At 51.1% G+C, this 21455-nt stretch overlaps 1 protein-coding gene and 1 long non-coding RNA gene across 9 annotated transcripts in view; one reads left to right on the top strand and one right to left on the bottom strand.

The window, feature by feature from the left end:
- Positions 1 to 21455, top strand: part of CAMTA1 (calmodulin binding transcription activator 1) — a 974629-nt gene that overhangs the window by 891927 nt on the left and 61247 nt on the right. For 2 of the 8 annotated variants that reach the window (XM_030942618.1, XM_030942617.1), the window contains exon 1: positions 16744 to 16908. The exons of the other annotated variants lie outside the window; for them this stretch is intronic. The gene's annotated coding sequence lies outside the window, so the exon portion shown is untranslated. Of the gene's footprint in view, positions 1 to 16743; positions 16909 to 21455 lie in introns of those variants that run through there. 8 annotated transcript variants of the gene reach the window in all.
- Positions 4591 to 6612, bottom strand: LOC104657563. Its single transcript, XR_747307.2, has 2 exons — positions 6273 to 6612; positions 4591 to 5959 (listed from the first exon to the last, which is right to left on the bottom strand). It is a non-coding gene; the product is annotated as an uncharacterized LOC104657563 (long non-coding RNA).

The following is a 21455-nucleotide window of genomic DNA, read 5'->3' as shown; positions in this document are numbered from 1 at the left end:
CCCGGAGAAGTGGTCCTGAGACCCAGAACACCTGCTGTGGAGAAGAGAAGACACAAGTGCTGATTGGGGCCTAGTGCAGCCTCCGTGGGGATGCAAGTTCCTAGTGGTCCTGAGCAAGGTGAGAGGACACCCTTCCCATCCAGTCCAATGCTCGGCCTCTAACTGGGGCCAAGGACAAAGACCTGTTCTTTCAGAAGCTCCTAAAAATACACATATCTCTGACCCTTCTGAGCAGCCCAGCAACCTTGTCCCCCACATCTGTGATACCAGGACATTCAAAATAGTCTTTGATAGGCTGAAGACTGGCTCCCTCCCCGGCAGTAATCTGCTGAGACTTTGCACCTGTGGTGAAATCCTTTGTTGTGAGTTCTTTGTTAGGGAAAAAACAGTGAGATACAGGTATGTGTCATACGGACCATACTTCATGAATAACAAGAGACTTTTTAAAACATCAGGCCCGGCGCAGTGGCTCACACCTGTAATCCCAGCACTTTGGGTGGCCAAGGTAGGCGGATCACCTGAGGTCAGGAGTTCAAGACCAGCCTGGCCAAAATGGTGAAACCCCCTCTCCACCAAAAATACAAAAATTAGCCAGGTGTGGTGACACAGGTGGCACCTGTGGTCCCAGCTACTCGGGAGGCTGTGGCAGGAGAATCGCTTGAACCCAGGAGGCAGAGGTTGCAGTGAGCCAAGACCACGCCATTGCACTCCAGCCTGGATGACAAAAGTGAAACTCCTTCGCAAAAAAAAAAAAAAAAAAAAAAAAAAAAATCTGTGGCAAGCCAGGCGTGGTGGCTCACACCTGTAATCCCAGCACTTTTGGAAGCCGAGGCAGGAGGATCGCTTGAGGTCAGTTCAAGACCTGCCTGGGCAACATGGTGAAACCCTGTTTTGACAAAAAAAAATACAAAAATCAGCCAGGTGTGGTGGCACAGGTGGCACCTGTGGTCCCAGCTACTCGGGAGGCTGAGGCAGGAGGATCACTTGAGCCCTGGAGGTTGGGGCTGCAGTGAGCTGAGATCGTGCCGTTGCAGTCTAGCCTGAGTGACAGAGTGAGACCATCTCAAAAAAAAAAAAAAAAAAAAGAAAAGAAAGAGAAAAATCAGTGGCAGATGGAAAACAGTTGATACACCAGAAACAAAGTGAGGTTGTTCAAGAGTTGGAACTTGTCCCATATTCCAATCTCCTCATTCTTCTGGAAGGAACCCAGGCCCCAGGAAGAGCAGCTGCTGGCCCCAAGCCATTGCTGAACTGGGATGGAAGTCACCTCCTGACTCCTTCCACACGCTCTCCTCCCTCTGTCTGTCTCCCCTTCTCCATCCCACGGCCAAATTCACCTGTGCCCCAGAAGGTAGGACACGAAGGTGGATAAGAAACGAGCCGGCCAGCAGGTGCGGTGGCTCACGCCTGTAATCCCAGCACTTTGGGAGGCCGAGGTGGGCGGATCGCCTGAGGTCAGGAGTTCCAGACCAGCCTGACCAACATGGTGAAACCCCGTCTCTACTGGAAATACAAAAAATTAGCCAGGTGTGGTGGCGGTTGCCTATAATCTTAGCTACTTGGGAGGCTGAGACAGGAGAATCACTTGAACCCGGGAGGAGAGGTTGCAGTGAGTGAAGATCGTGCCACTGCACTCCAGCCTGGGCAACAAGAGCAAAACTCCATCTCAAAAAAAAAAAAAAAAAAAAAAAGAGCCGGTTGGGAGCCCTGCCTGGGCAGCTTCTGTGTGGTGGGTTGTGGTTTCTTTGGCGAGGTCAAGGTTTGCCTCCGGTGTCCCCGTGGAGTGAGCTGACACTCTCCCCACATTCACACTGGCAGGAGAGAGGGAGCAGTGACCTGGCTCTAGCCCTCTGCTCCCTGCCCCTCATGCAGAAGGACCAGTTCTGGCATCAGCAGATCAGGAGATACCCAGTGGAGGCCTCGGAGTGTCTCCTGTCATACCAAATCCTGAGATGTGCTGGCACGTGGACGAGGAACTCTGCCCCAGCCCCACACCCCATTTGGGGGTCTTGAGAAGAGCTGGTGACATCTTGCATCACTTCGGTGGCACCAAGCTGCATCGATTGGTCTTGAGACACATGGCAGACTTCTGAGCCGCCACGACTGTTTCTTTCAGCAAAACACCTTCTGGCACAGAGTTGCCACCAGGAAGGACAGCAGCTGACATCTGCACATGCGCCACCTGCCGGGACCTGGCTATGAAGTACTGATGCGTACCCACGTGTAGTGACTCACTGAGACTTCCTGGCAACCTGTGAGGCCCCTGGTCCGCAGATGAAGATGCTCAGACAACAGTGAGTGGGTGGTGCAGAGAGAGTCACCCACAGCGGTGTGACCCCATCGTCCGCTCTTGACCTCCATGCCATGCGAGGCTTCTAAAGCCGCTTCCTGTTGCACCTGCACAACTTTGGAGCTGCCTCCCAGGGCTGGAGCCTGTCCTTGCTGCCTGGTTATTCACGACAACTGTCAGTGGAGTCCCTGTTAAGTGCCAGGCACTGTGTCACATGATGAGGATCAGAAGAAATGGATCAGATGAGGACCTGCAGTCAACGAGCTTCCCGTCCAGCGGAGGAAACATCAGAACTGACCACCTGCCTTCGCACGAACAAGCATTTGGGGAGGACGGTGACTTCTCAGGGAGGCCTGGGAGGGCTTTCTTGAAGAAACGATCCCCAACCCAAGATCTGAAGGATGAGCACAAGTTAACTCCCTGAAGAGAGAAGGCAAATGTTCCAGGCCTCAGGAATGGCATGCGCAGCAGCTCTGTGGTGGGAGGGAGCCATGAAGCCAGTGAGGCAGAGGGGCAGGCAGTAGATCAGGACAGAGGGGCTGGAGGGACCCTCAGAGCCAGGGCTGTGTGCGCCAGGCTTTATCCCCAAGGAGAGGGAAGCCACCGAGGGTTGGAGAGGCAGGGACATGCCCAAGTTGGCTTCTGAAGACACGCACGTGGCAGCCACGTGGAGAACAGATTGAAGGAGATTCAGAGGGTGAGGAGAGACCAGGAAATCATCCTGGCTAGAGATGATGGTAACTTGGCAGTTCTGGGGGCACAGGGACAGTGTGAGAGCCATGGAGGAGATGGCATCAGGAGGTTTTGTGGGTGGATTCACTATGGAGGCTCCATGTCATTCACCTTGGAGGAGGACCAGTTAGGAATTAGGCTGAGTTTAAGGGGCTTTTGGGACATCTTTGTGAAAAGTCAGTGGCAGGTGGGTGTAGCCCCCAGAGCTGAGAGAGCAAATGGATATGAGAGAGAGAGAGAGAGAGAGAGAGAGAGAGAGAGAGAGAGAGAGAGAGAAGTCTGAAATGTCTGCATGGAGGTGGCACTGAATAAAGCACATCTGTGGGTGTGGAGGAAATTGATAAGTGTGACAATATTGCTGAGTCCCAAGGCCAAGGACTTCTGTCTTAATTATCATTGTGCCCCAGCATAGGGGTCCAGGGACACAGTAGGGTCTCAGGGAAGGTTTCTTCAAGGGAAGGAGGGAAGGACAGATGGCCTAGTGGTATCTTCATGGCCATTGTCCTCACGGCTGACTGACTTCAGCTTTAGGATCCAGCTGCCCAGCTAGCCTCTCTGACATTAGAACCAGGCTGGGGAGGGTGTCCAGGACTAACCAGGCACCATCGCCTCCCTTTGGGTCTCCCTGTCACTGAACAAGCTCCAGGCAAGTGGCCCAAGACTGGAATGCCAAAGCTTGACCCTTGGCTACCTCTTTATTGAATGTGCCCTGAGGCTGCCTTCAGAGCTTTTAAAGGGCTACCTGATGAGAAATCCTCCCTTCAGCTCACTGAAGCTGGAAGAGAAAGGAAAAAGCACTTCTCTTCCTGGAGCTGCTCAGCCCTCTCTCTAGGCCTCAGAGAGGGAGGGGGTTTCTCGGGCTGGTCCTTGGCGAGTCACTACCTGGTGGGTTGTGGTGCAGGGGCCTTGGAGGGGAACCTCATCTCACCCTCTGTGATGCCCCTGACCCAGTCCCACATTCGCCTGGTGAAGGTAAGAATGAATGAATGAATGAATAAGTGAGTCAGGGGCCATGAAAACCTCCCTATCCACAGGAATCCTGCTGCTCCAAAACACACTGCTATGACAGTGACAGTAATGACCACCAGCCAGGCCCTAGGCCTGGTGCTTCACATCATGGCCCTGTTGAAGCCTCCCAGCACCCAGCCTCAGGTTATCATTCACAGGCACCTCTCCCCCAAACTGGGTCATAAACTATATGGAAGAAACAGCCTTGATAGGTGACAGCCTGTCCACCCATCTGTCATTCAGCAGTACCTGCTGGAACCAAGGCTTTACCCATCAACCAGGCATCCCCCCACCCCCCAGGAACTCACAGCCCAGGGCAGGAGGCATACAGGCCAACATAATTAATGTGATGAGTGCTCGAGTGTCCGGGAGGTGTAAGAAGCCAGGGGAGACCCCCTGTGCCTCCATCTGGAGGGAACACACTTGACAGTGGCTAATTCTCTATCAAAACTGTAATGTGTGTTCATAGGAGTGTCCTTCATATGTAGAAAGAATGTGCAAGTGTCAATGTATCAGCCTGTTTTCACACCACTGATAAAGACATAGCCAAGACTGAGCAATTTACAAAAGAAAGAGGTTTAATTGGACTTACAGTTCCACATGGCTGGGGAAGCTTCACAATCATAGTGGAAGGCAAGGAGGAGCAAGTCACATCTTACATGGATGGCAGCAGGCCAAGAGAGAGAGAGCTCGTACAGGGGAACTCCTCTTTTTAAAACCATCAGATCTCGTGAGATTTATTCACTACCGTGAGAACAGCACGGGAAAGACTTGCCTCCATGATTCAGTTATCTCCCACTGGGTCCCTCCCACAACACATGGGAATTCAAGATGAGATTTGGGTGGGGACACAGCCAAACCATGTCAGCCACCTGTCAAGTTAAAGGGAGCACCATCCACATAAGACCACCCTTATTTCTGCACCAACTGCAAGGGATCCCCTAGACCACCCTCAGGTTTGATCATTCACTGGAAGTACTCAGAACTCACCAAAAGCTCTCATACTCACAGTTGCACTCTATTACATCAAAAGGATACAGATTAAAATCAGCCAAGGAAGGAAGCGTATAGGGCATAGTCCAGGAAGGTACCAGACATGGAGCTTCCACTGTCCTCTTCCCCATGGAGTCATGAAAAGCATGACTTTCCTGGCATTGATGTGTAACGGTGCCCATACAGCTCACCATAGCCCCAGTGTTCAGAGTTTTTATTGTGGCTCCATCACACAGGTGACTGCCCAAGTCACTGCCCTCCCTCTCCAGCTCCTCCAAAGTCAGCTGATACAAAAGCCAAAGCCCCCACCCTAACTCACATTGTTGATCTTTCTGGCACAGCCAACCCCTACCCTAAACCTATCCAGTGTGGCCAACACCTACCCTAAATCTGTGACCATTCTGTGACCCAAGGATCCCAGGCAAACAAAGAAACTCCAATCAGGCATGATATTCCAAGGACTTAGAGTTCACCTCCCAGAAGGTGAGGACAAGAGCCAGACCTCTCTTTGGGCAAGGTTAAATTCTTTCCTACACAAAATGGCACCTTCCCACTCCTCTGCACCCACCTGCTCGGACCTGCTTCTCCTAATCCTCACCTCAGAGACCAGATTTGTTTTGGTATCTTTATTAAGGGAGGAAAGTGTTGGTGTGTGTCTGAGGTGTTTGTTATTATTTTTAAAGCATGGCTCCTACACAGATCTTCTGTAGTATTCAGCAGTTCTCTGGGGACAAAGAGCACATTTTACTATGAGAAATAGTTTGGGTGAATACTTTGCCGTCTGCAGAAAATATTGTGCAAAGCTCCAGTTTTCCTGGGTGGAGATGTGAAATTAACTAAATTACAGATCAGTCCACCTAAAATGTGAAATTAAATGAGAAATTCCAGGAGCCTTTGACTGCTAAGGTGATTATTCTAATATATGATTCCAATCACCTTTTTTTTTTTTTTTTTTTTTTTGAGGCGGAGTCTCGCTCTGTCGCCCCGACTGGAGTGCAGTGGCCAGATCTCAGCTCACTGCAAGCTCCGCCTCCCGGGTTTACGCCATTCTCCTGCCTCAGCCTCCCGAGTAGCTGGGACTACAGGCGCCCGCCACCTCGCCCGGCTAGTTTTTTGTATTTTTAGTAGAGACGGGGTTTCACAGTGTTAGCCAGGATGGTCTCGATCTCCTGACCTTGTGATCCGCCCGTCTCGGCCTCCCAAAGTGCTGGGATTACAGGCTTGAGCCACCGCGCCCGGCCCCAATCACCTTTTTAAATTGCTCACCTGTGCCATGGTCCACCATGCTGTGAAAACAACACTGCCTCCTGTCTCCATCCTGCAGACGGCACCCCTGGCTCAAGCAATGCTCTCCTCTCGGTCAAGGGTCCTCCCGACGGCTCCATTTGCTGTGCAGGGTTGTGAATGGCTCCATTTTAAGCCACCAGCTCCCTCCCTCTGGCCCTCTCTGCCATCTCCCTCTCCTGCGCTGGGGGCTGGGAGGCTGAAGGAAGCCCTAGAACCACTGTCCCCTCCTCGATGGCTGCCCTTCTCCAACAAGCTTCTCTTCCTCTCCTCAACAATGATGGGAATGGATCTGACCTTGCCATTAGTGCCCAGCTGGGTGCATACAGGGATCTCTGAGCCAGGGCGGGGACCTGGGGAGAGAGCGTTCCTGCTCAATAATTCACCCTTAAGGGATAGGAAAGCTACGGATGCAGTATTCAGCCATTTTCCAGGACATTAACAATTCAGTGTAATTCCTAAGGCATAAAAAATGCATCATTGCTCTAATTTTATAAGCTCCATGATGTTTATTATGACATCAGAAGGTCTAGTCTGGGTCACCCAGGAGAGCTAAAGCCAGGAGAAACCGGTAGATAGCTCTGCACTGGGCCTGCACAGAGGTGCTATGGAGCCAGCCCAGAAATGCTGCAGACACAGCCCCCAAGAGGTGGGGCCTGATGCCCTGGAAGCCCCCAGCACTCTGGAACTTGGAAATGACTGAATGCATTCATCATGAGTCTTTACACCCCTCCCCTGGAAAGCAGCAGGTAAGAGCGAGCTCTGAGCACAGAGAAGAGGGCACAGCAGGGAGCCTGAAGCTCCCAGGCCCCCAGTTGCACTCAAAGACATCATTCCTCCCCTGGCATTCTCGTTTTTCCATTCCCAGTAAGAGAGTGAGTGGGTGATCATTTTTATATTTGATGAAACACCCTGGCATTATTCCAAGTCACTTAAAAGTGAGATTAGACCAGGAGGATCATTGGGTGGGGCTGCGTTTCTTGTTCCCACTCTGGAGACAGAGCATGATCCATGGTATTTCACTTTGGACATGGGTGCTTCTTAGACCCTGAGGGGCAGCAGAGCCAAGCAGGGGACAGCTTCCACTTCATGGGTTCCAGAGCCAGTGAGGTGCTGGCCTGCATGGGACTGTGGCTGCACCGTGAGGGGTCACAGTGAAAAAGTGACTCAGGGTGCCAAAGAGAGATCAGCAGGGGTAGGGGCCGTGCGTGTGCGGGCGGGGGCGTGCGTGTGCATGACACGTCTGCACTTTTCCCTGGCCACTTTTTTCTTTTTCTAAGTAATGTCACTTAAGCACCAAAGGTATCTGCAAATGCTCCCTGAACTAAATATGTCAGCTTTGCCTCCCCTGGTGCAGGAGACGGCTGTCATTTAAAATACACTTGCACATAATTGCGCCTTCCTTTGTGATTGCTCTCTCTCCTGTTGGTAACAGCTCATCTCTTCATGACCTTGGTGCTTATTATTCTTAGGTAGTAGCTAGTTGCTTCCCTAAAAAGATAACTTTCCAGCTCTCATTTTCACGGGTACCTGCCAGTGGCTGTGAGGATGGTGATGTCAAAATGGCTTTCTTGTAATGTAAATGTCAGGGTCTTTTGACTCTACTGTTGCCTACTAGAGAGCACACTTGTTTCTCTTTAATTAGATCTCTAAGTTTTTGTTTGATTGTTTTTTTGTTTGGTTTTTTTGTTTGTTTGTTTTGAGACGAGTCTTGCTCTGTCGCCCAGGCTGGAGTGCAGTGGCTTGATCTCGGCTCACTGCAAACTCCGCCTCCCGGGTTCACGTCATTCTCCTGCCTCAGCCTCCCGAGTAGCTACGACTACAGGCGCCCAGCACCATGCCTGACTAATTTTTTGTATTTTTAGTAGCGACAGGGTTTCACCGTGTTAGCCAGGATGGTCTCGATCTTCTGACCTCGTGATCCACCCGCCTCGGCCTCCCAAAGTACTGGGATTACAGGCGTGAGCCACCGTGCCCGGCCTTGTTTGATTGTTTGTTTGTTTTTTGAGATGGAGTCTTGCACTGTCGCCCAGGCAGGAGTACAGTGGTGTGATCTCGGCGCATTGCAACCTCCACCTCCTAGGTTCAAGCAGTTCTCCTACCTCAGCCTCCCGAGTAGCTAGGACTACGGGCACCACCACCACGCCCGGCTAATTTTTTGTATTTTTAGTAGAGATGGGGTTTCACTGTGTTGGTCAGGCTGGTCTCCAACACCTGACCTCATGATCCACCCGCCTCAGCCTCCCAAAGTGCTGGGATTACAGGTGTGAGCCATAGCGCTCGGCCAGTGTTTTGTTTTTTTTTTTTTTTAAATAAATCTTACCTGCTTTGTAACCAAGCCACACTGGGACAGCTTGATTTAGTGTCTTTTTTGAGAGTGCTTTTCTGATTAAAATGCCCGTTTCCCACTGTGACTCTACTGGGCTGTAGGGTACATGGCATCCTCTTTGAAGGCTCAGCGGGGTCTTCTGCCTCATGGAAAAGTTGACTATAGCCCCACAGGCCCTCATGCTGTCTCAGACTTGAAGACTGGGGTCTCCTGAGCACCTCTTCAGGAGCTTAAGAAGGGTTGGACCGTGAACAGGGAGCCATAGAGGAGGCCGTGGCAGCCCACACACTCTGCACGGGAGGATCTGTGAGCCCTTAGCCAGGTGAATGGGTGCATGGACATGTGGGAATTCTTGATTAGAAGAAAGAGCCTGTATTGCTCTACTGGTGCAGGCTGGACTGGGTGGGACCTGTGAGTTAAACCAGTGCATGCTAAGAGGTCTGGGCCTGGGTCTTCTCGCCCCAGCTACTCCTCAATGGCTACAGAGTAAGATTCAGTTGGAGCACCTCTCTTGTATCTGTGTGGGGTTACTCAATCTGCCTAGGGCATCCTGGCCAGCTCCCTCACCCAGCTACTGAGCACACAGGAAAGGCGAGCTCATTCTAACAGCACAGGGAGGAAACTGGCAGGAAGGCATATGCTGCCTCGAAAGATCTGGAACATATCCTGAGGAAGACCCAAAGTGGTGGTGACTTCTGGGTTCTATCCCCTGAGCCCTCACTGAGCACCCACCAGGCCCTGGGCTATCTACTTAAGTTTATTATCCGATTTCATCCCGGCTGTATTCCAGATCTTTCCATCCCCATTCTATTGACGAGGAACCTGAATCTTAGAGGGGTCAAGTGACTTATCCTGTGTCACACAGCTGGGGATTCAAACTCAGGGCCATCTGACATTGTAGCCAAGTGGGCACTTTTTCACCATGCCTCCCCACCACCTGAATTGATGTGGGACGATCCACCCCGTAGTATCCTGCTCCCCTTCACAGCAGAGATGTCTCTGCATTTCCCCCACTTTAATGGGGAGAATAGCTGTGTATTTTATCATCCAACATGTGTGTAATAGTGAGGACCTGGTAGGGGTTACTGGGGGGATGGATGTGCCTGTGTCAGCCAGCAGGGTGAGTTGAAGGTGGTTTCACTCCGCTTCTCTGGATTCTTTTCTGCATTATGTCCATTAGGAGAAACCTGCCAGGTCTCGGGCTGATGGCTAATGCATCTCTTCCTCCCTCCATATTAGAGCTGGCACCTTCCCAGGATGACACCAATCATGGCATGTCCTGGTAGCAAACACCTTTTCTCCCCACTATCCTCCACATCACTGTCAGGGCCAGTTATCTCTTGCCAGCCCAAAGCTGAATGGCTCAAAGTGATGAGAATGGGTACGTTCTCTTGATGCCATGGGTTGGCCAGGCTCATGCAAGCAACTGCACTCATGGGACTGATGATTTTAAGCCCAGAGTCCCTGCAGCTGAAGCACAGGGGCACCTGCTCTGTCAGGTCATGCTGGCCATGCACCTGACCCCCCAACATGGCCTTAGACCTGTCCCTTCAGCAGCAACAATGGATTTGGATTAAACAGGATTTTCAAAGAATTATGCTGAGACTGTAGTCCAGGGTATCCAATCTTTTGGCTTCCCTGGGCCACACTAGAAGAATTGTCGTCTTAGGTCACACATAAAATGCACTAACACTAACGATAGCTGATTAGGTTAAAAAATCACACACACACACACAAAATTCATAATGTTTTAAGAAAGTTTATGAATTTGTGTTGGGCCACATTCAAAGCTATCCTGGGTGGCATGTGGCCCACTGGCTGCAGGCAGAACAACCTTGCAGTGTAGTCTAAACTGATTTTACAGAGGAGGAAACTGAGGCACAGGAAGGGAAAGGAGTTTGCCATACAGGTAATTCTGGGGGCGGGGGTGGGGGGCGGAACTGGAACCAGAGCCCAAGCTGCTGACCCCAGGCCAGGACCTGGTCCCCCACCTCAGCGCCTCCTTCTTCCTGGACGGCCCAGGGGCCCTGACAGGTGCAGCTCAGCTGGAGATGTTTGAGGCTCTCTGCAAAGCTCCCCCTTGCCCCTGAATCAGCCAACCATTGTGATCTGCAAGGAGAATCCCAAGTTCTGAATGCTGTTCTCACCAGGATCCCCAGCTGTCAGGGACAGTGTTATGGCCAGCAAGGACTTCACAGACTCACCCTTGGCTTTTTCACGACCTTCAGAAGCACCGTGAGAAACTGCCTCTCTTCTGACACCTTCTGCCCTGTGCATCACCATCGTGTGACTCAGGCCCTCCCCTGTGCCAGTCTCATCTCCTCACCGAGTAGTCATGGGACAGGGCCTGTCTGTTCACATTCCCCTCCTGCCACTGTACCCCACATAGGCCCAGACCGACTTACTGGGAGGATCAGCCATCAGACTCTCCTGACCTGGGCCTAGCTTTTCCCGTCGGTCAGTCTTCTTTTCTCAAGTTAAATCCATCGATTTCTATTCTATACTTCTTCATTCTCTTTCTCTTCTCCTTTGTCTGTGTGTGTGTGTTACAGCTTTATTGAGATATAATTAGCATACCATACAGTTTACCTATTTGAAGTACGATTCGAAGGTTCTGAGTTTTTCACAGGGCTGTGCAGTCATCACCACAAACTCATTTTAGAACATCTTCATCCCCCAAGAAAGATCCTGGCACCCATGGCAGGGTCACTCCCCATTCGTCCTCAGCTCCCCCCCCACCACCCTCCCTAGGCAACTATTGATCCATTTTCTGTCACCATAGTTTCCTAATCTGGACATTTTCTATAAATTATATAATACAATGTATGGACTTGTGGCTGGCTTCTTGCACTTAGCATGATGTTTTTAAGGTTCACCCACGTTGTAGCATGTATCAGTACTTCGTTATTTTTATTGCTAAGTAAATGTCCATAGGTATGAACATCTCTTTTCATTCTCTTGGATATATACCTAGGAATGGAATGGCTGGGTGACATCATAACTTTATGATTAACCTTTTGAAGAACTGCCAGACTTTTCCTAAGTAGCTGTGCCATTTTACATTTCCACCACCAGTGTATAAAAGTTCAAATTTCTCCACATCCTTGCCAACACTTGTTATTGTCTTTCTTTGTGATTATAGTCACTTAGTGGGTGTGAAGTGGTATCTCATTGTGGTTTTGCTTTGCATTTCCTCAGTGATTTTGATTTCCTCAAATCAAATGCTGAGCATCTTTTCATGCCCTTATTAGAGATCTTCTTTGGAGAAATGTCTATTCAGATATTTTGCCCATTTAAAAAACTGGTTCTTTACTTTTTGTTTTTGAGCTGTAAGAGTTCTCTTTATATTCGAGATACAAGTCACTTATGAAATATGAGATTTGCAAATATTTTCTCCTTTTTAGTGAAATGTCTTACTTCTTGATGTTGCCCTTTGAAGCATAGATGTTTTCAATTTTGATAATGTTCAATTTATTTATTTTTTCCTTTGGTTGCTTGTGCTTTTCATATATTTAAGAAACTATTGCCAAATCCAAGGTCATGAAGGTTTACTGTCATTTTTTTTTTCTAAGAGTTTTGTAGCTTTACCTCTTATATTTAGGTCTTTGATCCACTTTGAGTTACATTTTATATATGGTGTGAGGCAGGAGTTCAGCTTCATTCTTTATCATGTGGATAGCCCATTGTCCTAGCCCCATTTGTTGAAGACAATTCTTTCCCCATTGAATTGCCTTGTCAGCTTTACCTGTGGCTTTTAAAAATGTTTTCTACTTCTTCAAGGCTTAAAGATATACTGAATATACATGTTGCTCTTATTTTTAAATTGTCACTTAGTTTGAGCAGAATCCTGTGAGGTTTTTTTTTTTACTGGAAGTTGATATATACAGAAACATCTGATTTCTTATCAGACAGGAGAGGTTAGATTATGCTGCAGTAACAACAAATTCAATCTCAGGACTGGATTTCTCATTCATGCTACAAGTCCAACTACAATTGCTAGGGAGGGCCCTACTCATCATGGTCACACAGGGGCCCAGGCTGGCAGAGGCTACCTCTTCCTATAAACAAGCTTGCACAATTGCCAGGGCTGGGGGAAAGAATGTGGTGGGCAGGTTCTTAAAACTTCTATCTGTAATAATACACACCAGATTTACTCATGTTTCATTGGCCCAAGAAAGTCACATGGTCACATCTAATTTCAAAGGGTTCAGGCCAGTGCAAAGCACCCCCAGGGATAGCAACCAGAGATATTTGGTATATAATATTAATGACTACCATTTCCCCAGAGTGTACTGAAATGTAACAGGTGTAGTGTAATGAAATCAGTTGATGTGGATTTTCTGTTGTGCATCTTGAACTTTAGTCATTGTAGTAAAATTCCCTTGTAGAGGTTGAGGCTGCATCAAGCCAAGATCATGCCATTGCTCTCCAGCCTGGGCAACAGAGTGAGCTCCTGTCTCAAAAAAAAAAAAAAAAAATTATTTGTAGAAATTTCCAGACTGTTCTGTTAAACAAATATATCTACTTAATGGTAAGAGTTTTTAGGTGCTTGGAGTAGGACAGAATGAGCACAGGCTCTGAAGTTGAAACCCAGATCCACTGCTTTCCAGCTGTGTGGCTGTGAGCAAGTTAGCTGACTTTTTGAAGCCTTTGTCTTACCCTCTATGGAATATCCTACTTGTAGGAGAATTAGCAGCAGTGTATATGAGTGCCTAGCACAACAGCAGGCAGATAACAGGCATCCAACAGACTGAAGTTCCCTTCCTCCTCCTCTGCAATAGGATCTACCCCCTGGGTTCATCCTGAGACCCTCAGCAGGGTTAGGGCCGATATCAACTCCCTGTATCTGCTCCCCCCGTCCTTTTTGAGACAGGGTCTTGCTCTGTTGCCCAGGCTGGAATGCAGTGGTGTGATCATGGCTTACTGCAGCCTCAACCTCCTGGGCTCAAGCAATCTTCTCACCTCAGCCTCCCAAATAGCAAGGACTACAGACACACACCACCACACCCAGCTAATTAAAAAAAAAAAAAAAATTGTAGAGAGGAGGTCTCACTATGTTGCCCAGGCTGGTCTTGAAATCCTGGGTTCCAGTGATCCTCCTGCCTCAGCTTCCTAAAGTACTGGGATTACGGGTGTGAGCCACTGTGCCTGGCTGTATCTGCTTTAAGGGACAAAAATTGCACTTGACCTCGGTACTGCCAATGGACTCACAACTGAGTAAAGTTTTCTTTTTCTCTATTTTACAAAACAACCCAGGTATACTCAAAGCCCCATAAAAACCCAGTGTAACAATATGCTTGACTCACGCGCATGCCTTACTCTCTTATTTTCTAACTTGGAAGAAAGAACACGAATACCACAAGGAACCACCTGTGGAGATTCAGTTCTAGGGCACTGGCAGAGCTCGGGGCTCGCCTCAGGAGCACCCAGCTCATCCCGCCCTAGCTCTGACTTTCCAAGACAGGGACCCAAGGAAGCCTCCTGCTCCTGTGGTGCAGTGAGGGCACTCCAGGAGAAGAATGAGCTCAGCTGAGGAACAGTACCAGGACATCCCCCATGCAGAAACATCACCCCGGGCTCCTGACCCCAACCCACTCAGCAGGGCTCAGCCAGTGCCTCCTGGGCTGCTGCAGCCATGACCCCACCTGTCCCACCTGCTCGGCAGAGGTGGGGCTGTGGAGGAAGGGTGAGGTACCCCTGAGGCCCCTCCTCAGACAGCTGGGATGCCAGGACTGAACCCTGTGTCTGCCAAAAACAAAACAAAACCAGGAAAAAGAACTTCTCCACCTGAGAGAAAAGACTGAAGATTTCTTCTCTTTAACTGGGTTTCAGGTGCCTGAACTGGATCCAAATCACCACCAGTTCCCTGGCACTTTAGAGTACAGAGGAAGGCGCTGTCTCTCCTGTCAGCCTCCACCCCTGCTGGTCTCTTCCTCACAAATCCATTCAGAGCAATTCAACAACCATCAACTGAGCACTTACAGTGTGCCCCACCAGCACTGTGCAAGCTGCTGGGATAAGTCAGGCTTTGTTCTTGTTCTCAAGGAGATGAGGGCTGTCTTGCTCTTAGTGAAAAACAACTTTTAGAAACACTTTTTATTAATGTATGATGGACATATGGAAAAGTGCGCATATTCTAAGTATGCAACTCAATGACTTTTCACAACTAAACGAGTGCCCAGGTCGAGATTAAAACAGCACCAGAAACCCAGAAGCCAGCCCCACCTCCAGCCACTTCTGCTCACCCCCAAGTACCCTGTTTTGGCAAAGCTGGCAACGGTAGCTAATGTTGATTGAATGTACATCAGTGCCAGGCACTAGTACATGCACGTTCCACCTATTGATTCCTTTAACTCTCGCACTATAGCTATGAAGGCACAGACAGTGGGGAACACAGCTAGCAAGGAGCCCACTCTGAACCCAGGGGGTTGGTTTCCCGAGCCCATGTGTCCCTGATGACTACCCTTTCATTGCCACCCTGGAAACAAACAGAACCCACTCACTGTGTACTGCAACACAACACATAAGAAAGCTGGAGGTTCGGTTCTGCCCAGAGCGTCAGGAAAAGCCACGGAGGGTGGCCAGATTTGAGGTGGACCTTGATGAATGCATAGGAGTCTCCCTAGCAGATAAAGGGGAGCAGGTGCATAGCAAAGTTGGGGGGGGGGCGTGCAAGGGGTCCTGCGTGGTGACCCGGGGGGCAGGCGAGGGGTAGAGACAGGTGCAGTGGGAATACTGACCTAGAGGAGGATTGGAATATGTACTGGGGCTTTGCCAGGGCAGGCTTCAGAACAGGCGATTAACTTGCTCAGGTTTACAGTGGGTGGCAGCCCCCAAGGGAAGCCATGGACGATCTACCGGCACAGGCAGGGCCCAGCTTGGTCAGGGTGTCCTTCACGCGGCCTCTAACAAGCGATTCCTCATTGGGTGTACAGGCTTAAGGGCTCTGCAAATGTTGGGGTTGTTTCTGTGTGCGTTTGGGTAGGGTCAGAAAAGACTCCGCCCCCAATTTCGAGACACCTTTTTACCCAGATGGCAGACATGGCCGATTTTACAGATATTTGACTCTATATATATCTATATATCTGTATCTATCTATATATAACAAAAACAAAAATAGGCGGTCTCATCACAAGTCTTGGGGTCAGGCACTTTCCCTGTGCGAGGCCGTGGGACTGCAAACAGCACAGGGAAAGAAGCAAGCTGAATCCGCTCGGGACGCCTGAGCCTCGATGAAGAGGTGCGGCTCGGGGTTTGTAGCCGGGGCGAGAGGCCCTCACGCAGAAGTCCCCATGTGCGCAGGGCTGGAGCTGGAACTTTGGAACGCGGAGGTTAGACCTACAGGGTGGGCGGAGGTCCGCACTCCAGCTAAGGGGGTCGAGCGCCGCACTCCCCCAAAGCCGGAGCCACCGCCCCCGCCCCCGCCCACCGTCCTCCGCCCCGCCCTGGCCCTCCCCGGGTCCTCGGGCCCCGGCCCCCTCCTCCCGCCCGGCCCCCGCGCTCTCCAGCTCGTTGCGCAGCGCCGGCTCCTCCCGCCCGCTGCATTGCAGACGCCGCCGCCGCAGGGCGCGCCGGGGCCGCGCAAAGAGCCCGAGCCCGGGAACGCGGGTCCTCGGCGCGGAGCTTCGGGCGGCCCCGACGGCGCGGGGAGCCAAGCAAGGCGGGCGCGGGGCGGCCCTGCGGGAAGGGGAACGAGCGGCCCGCGCGGGGCTCCTGGGGCCGTCGGCCCTGGCAACGGGTGCAGCCGTCGGGCTCCGAGCCGTCCCGGCCTCGAGGGGACCGTGGCCGCCCCCTTCGCGGGCCGCGCTGAGCCGGGCGGGCGGAGCGGCGGGGACCGCGTCGCGAGGAGCCGGGGCCCGGATCTCGCGCGGGGAAGCCCGCGGCGCGCTCCGCCCGCACCCTCCGGCCGGGCCCCAGCCGTCCAGCGCGGCTCGGGCGCAGTTCCGGCGCAGTCCCCGCGCCGAGCGGCTCCGCGCCCCGCACCAGCCTCTGCCCGGCTCCGGGTGACGTCGCGTCCTCCCATTGGGCCACGCGGTCTGGGGGGCGGGGTCGGGTCCGGTGAGCTCACCGCCGCGCCCCGCCATTGGTCCGGGCGGCGCACTCGGGCAGTGGCGGGGAGACCGCGGTACCCGGAGCCCCGCGAGTCGTTCCAGCTGCGGCGAGTGGAGCTGAGCGGGCGCGGGGCCGGGCGGGGCCGGGCGGGGCGCAGGAGCCAGTGAGCGGCGGCTCGGCGCAAGCCTGACCGAGTGGGAGCCGAGCTCAGCAAGTCCGGGTGAGTGCGCGGCGACACGCGGCTAGGCGGAGGGCGCGTGCGGGCGAGGGCGGCGGCCGGCGGGGGCGCGCGCGGGGCGGGGGCGGGGCCGAGGCGTGGGGGGCACGCGTGCTCGCGGGCCGGGGGCGTGGTGCACGCGCTGTCACGGGTGTTTCTGGTGTGAGTGTGCGGTGCGGGGCCAGGCCGGGAGGGCGTGCGCGGGCCGGGAGTGTTTATGCGCGGCGGGGAGGGGCCGCGAGGGTGCGCGCGTTTCTGGCGCGAGTGGGGGGTGTGGGGATGCGGCGGGCCCAGTGTGGGGGGGTGTGTTTCTGGGGCGAGAGTGGGGAGTGAGTGTGAGGAGCAAGGGTGAGGGGCTGCGGGGAGGGTGTGCGTTTGGCCGGGGAGTGGGTGGGAGGCACGCGTGGCCATGCCGCGAGGGTGTGTCGACGCCTGATCCTGCGTGGGGCCTGGGGCTGTGTGTCTGGAGTGGCCAGGCGTGAGGGGCGCGCGTGTTTGTGCGAGGGGCGTGTGCGGCAGGTGTGAGCCACGCGTGTCCGGGCGCGCGCGCGGGCCGGATGCGCTTCTGGAGCGGTGCGCTGACGCGCGCGCGCGTTTGTACCGGAGCGAGAGCGGGGACGAGCGTGTCGGGCGCGCGCGGGCGGGGCTGGGGCGGCGTCGGGGGACGCGGGGGCCCGGCCCGCGGCGAGTGAGTTCGGGCCGCGCGGCTTCTCCTCGCCGAGGGCTTTTGGGACTCAGCGCCGCCTCCTTCCCGAGGCGGGGGCGCGGTGTCCCTGGGCTGGCAGGTGCAGGGCGAGGTGCAGGCACAGCCCTGTGCTCCTCAGAGGGGTGCGGAATCGGGCGGCAGGGGACTGTCTCAGCCTGCAGCCCAGGGGAGCGGAGGGACGCTCGATTCACCCGCGTGCACAGGGCAGTCCCGAAAGTGGATGTAAGGCTCGGAGGAACTTCTGAGAGCTTTGCTTCTCTGCAGGCTGGCGACCGGAGAGCGCTTTCCACGCGCAGATGGGCCTGGATAGACGCTCGGGGTGGCCCTTTCACATTTTTGGAGCTCTGGTGATCTGGTTTCTAGGTATTGCGCCTCTTTAGAGGTGGCGCTGATGGCATTCTGGTGTTTGAGACTTTTTCGATCTCTGTAGATTACTGCAGACATCAAAAACATTTCCCTATAAATCAGGTATCAGAATAGATTTCTGAAATGATGATATTCTTGCAGACTGTTTTCTTAATCAGTTGCCTCACCAGGGAGGGACGACAATTTTAAAGTCCGTTTTCTATTTTGCCCACTTTTACTTGATACAAGTTCTCTTGGCGGCCTGAAGTATCTAATCCCGGAAGCCGACTCAGTAAACGTGAGAGGTGCCCTCAGATAACTACAGAAGTGCCTCCTGTGTTTGGTTGCTTGAATGAATGCATTATATTTTTTCCACCAGTGAGGCTTTTAAAAAATTGTACTCCCAAGTTTTATCGATAAAATGTTTGGCTGTACATACAAGGAGTCTTTTTCTGTTACTACCTTGAGGAACGGAACTGTTTCGTTTCCCTACAGAATCTGTGTCTTATTGAGAAACTATTGCCGGGAACCGGATCAAGAGAAATGCATTATGCAGAAGCACTTTTCCTGCTGTGTGTTTAGAAAAAAAAATAGTTATTATTCCAAGACCAGAATTAGACACTAGCAAATTTATGTTTCTCTTTTTCTTTGTATTAGATTTAGAGAGTAATAATGTTTAATGTTCTAGAAAATAGCATTTACTTACAGCGTATGCATTTCCTAAATAAATGTAGCCTAGTAGTGAAAAGAAGCAGAGAACTGCTGTGTATTCCTGAGGGACCTTGATGAGGTTGTCCTGATTAATTATAATCTGAACAACTCAAATGGAAATACAGTATTTCATGCACTCGTTAATAACAGTCTTGTTTGTATTATTTAAGGATTTGGCTTTGGTGATACCCTGGCGGACACATTATTTCAGGCTATTCTTTTTTTTTTTTTTTTGAGATGGAGTCTCACTGTGTTGCCCAGGCTGGAGTGCAAAGGCATGATCCTGGCTCACCACAACCTGCACCTCCCGGGTTCAAGTGATTCTCCTGCCTCAGTCTCCCGAGTAGCTGTGACTACAGGTGCGCGTCACCATGCCCGACTAATTTTTGTATTTTTAGTAAAGATGGAATTTCACTATGTTGGCCAGGCTGGTCTTGAACTCCTGACCTCATGATCCGCCCGCCTCAGCCTCCCAAAGTGCTGGGATTACAGGCGTGAGCCACCGCGTGCGGCCCAGGCTTTTCTTTAGTCTTCTATTTAGGACTGAACTGGCCTTTACTAAGAGCTGTTATTGCTGCCGTATATTCATGGGGAGCTGTTCTAGAATCCAGTACGTGAATAACAAGTGGAACTAAGAATTATTTACTTCATATGAGAAAGACAGTGAAGTTAAAGAATTGGTTGACATGAAAGTTTCCCAAGTGAAAGATGTGAGGCTCTTTTGAAACAGGTTTCACTCTGTCGCCCAGGCTGGAGTGCAGTGGCACGATCATGGCTTAGTGCAGCCTCCACCTCCCAGGCTCAGGTGATCCTCCCGCCTCAGCCTCCTGTGTAGCTGGGACTACAGGCACACACCACCATGCCCGGTTAATTTGTATTTTTTGTAGAGACAGGGTTTCTCCATGTTGTCCAGGCTGGGCTCAAACTCCTGAGCTCAAGTGATCCACCCACCTCAGCCTCCCAAAGTGCTGAGATTATAGGTGTGATGGTTGGAGAAGTCCAGATGTGATGTATTGAATTACCTTAAAAGCCACATGTTAATATTAGTCACATTTAACATTTCAGAAGTGCTTGTTAGCCTGCTGGGTGACACCACTGTGTAGTGTCACATCATGTCATGGGGATGTTGGCATTCATAGTCATGTAGACCTTCAGTTAGAGTCTTACCCTCTTCTTGAATGAATTGCGCTAAAGTCAAATGACCATCTTTTCTTTGCTGTTCTCTTATGTGACTACATTTGGGTTAACATGACAGGCAGACAAGGAGATGCCTTCACCATCAGAAAATAGTTACTCTTCACCCCACAAGCAGTATAATAAGTGACTCATTAAAACCATGGTATGATACCTTGTGAATGGTAACTTTAAAAATAGGGCCCGGTGTGGTGGCTGACACCTGTAATTCTAGCACTTTGGGAAGCTGAGGCAGGTGGATCACTTAAGCCTAGGAGTTCAAGACCAGCCTGGGCAACATGGAGAAACCCCATCTCTACAAAAAATACCGAAATTAGCCAGGTGTGGCCGTGCATGCCTACAGTACCAGCTACTCAGGAGGCTGAGGTGGGAGGATCACCTGAGCCCAGTATGTGGAGGTTGCAGTGAGCTGTGATTGTGCCATTGCACTCCATCCTGAACAGCAGAGTGAGACCCCATCTCAACAAGAGAAAACAAAACAAAAAGCCAGGTGTGGTGGCTTTCACCTCTAATCTCTGCACTTTGGGAGGCCAAGGCGGAAGGATCGCTTGAGCCCAGGAGTTCAAGGCTGCAGTGAGCCGTGATCATGCCACTGCTCTACAGCCTGGGCAACAGCAAGACCCTGATTCAAAAAAAAGAAAAAAAAAAAAAAGACAATGGAGGGGGAGAATGCCAGTATGATCTTGTTTAATGCTTCATTTCCGTAAAGTTCCTTTCATAGACTAACTGAAATTTTAGTTTATAAAGTATCGTGATCCCTGTAATTTGTTTAATTTTATATCGTCTTGTAAATATTGAAAATAGAGCATAGCTTTAGACATGATGTGAAAAGACTGGTCAACTCATCTTTGAAGCACCTACTATACATCCATTGCTTAGCAAATTAAAACTAATAAATTAAATATTGCTTTGAGGAAAATAAGGTATAAGGAGTTTAATGAAGGTAAATATGTCTAGGAGTTAAAGTGCTGATCATAAAGCTACATAATGTTTTTGTAATGTGGCAAGTGAGGATAAGCCATGTAAATAAATGTATCCATTATATTAAACTAATATTTATCAACTACTAAAATTAATCAGCCTCTCCATTTTTTCACCTTTCTTGTTTCACCTGACTTTCACCACCCCATGCATCATATTTCACTCTCCAGCTGGCCTCGCCCCATCACCAGCCACACGGCATGAGTCCTCTGTCACACGCAGCCAGGCTGGTGTGCTGGTGTGCCTACCCTCACCCGTACTCCATGTTAAATTCTATCTCTTTTTTTCTCTGAGCCTCACTCAAGTCTTATTAATGAAGCTTTTCTTCTCACCACCCAGATTAGATTAACAGCCGTTTATGGGGTGCGGAGGGGCGGCACCTAAGCTGTATCTACTATGCCTAGCATCATGCCAGCTGGGAGTTGAAGTTTCATGAATACTGTTATTTGGCAAAGCAATTATCCAGCGTGATGCTACTCATTGGATAGGGTGAGGAGACTGTCATGAAATGTGTTTCTTCAAGCCCAAGACAAACCTGATCCTACTCTGTGCCTTCATGCCTTCGGTTCAGTCTTGCCTGTTGGTCATTTAGGCACAGACTCCAAATGATCTG

Source organism: Rhinopithecus roxellana, chromosome 12 (assembly GCF_007565055.1).
Source record: "Rhinopithecus roxellana isolate Shanxi Qingling chromosome 12, ASM756505v1, whole genome shotgun sequence".
Classification (NCBI taxonomy): Eukaryota; Metazoa; Chordata; class Mammalia; order Primates; family Cercopithecidae; genus Rhinopithecus; species Rhinopithecus roxellana.
The sequence above is the reverse complement of the archived record's forward strand: the minus strand, read 5'-3'. Positions and strand labels throughout refer to the sequence as shown.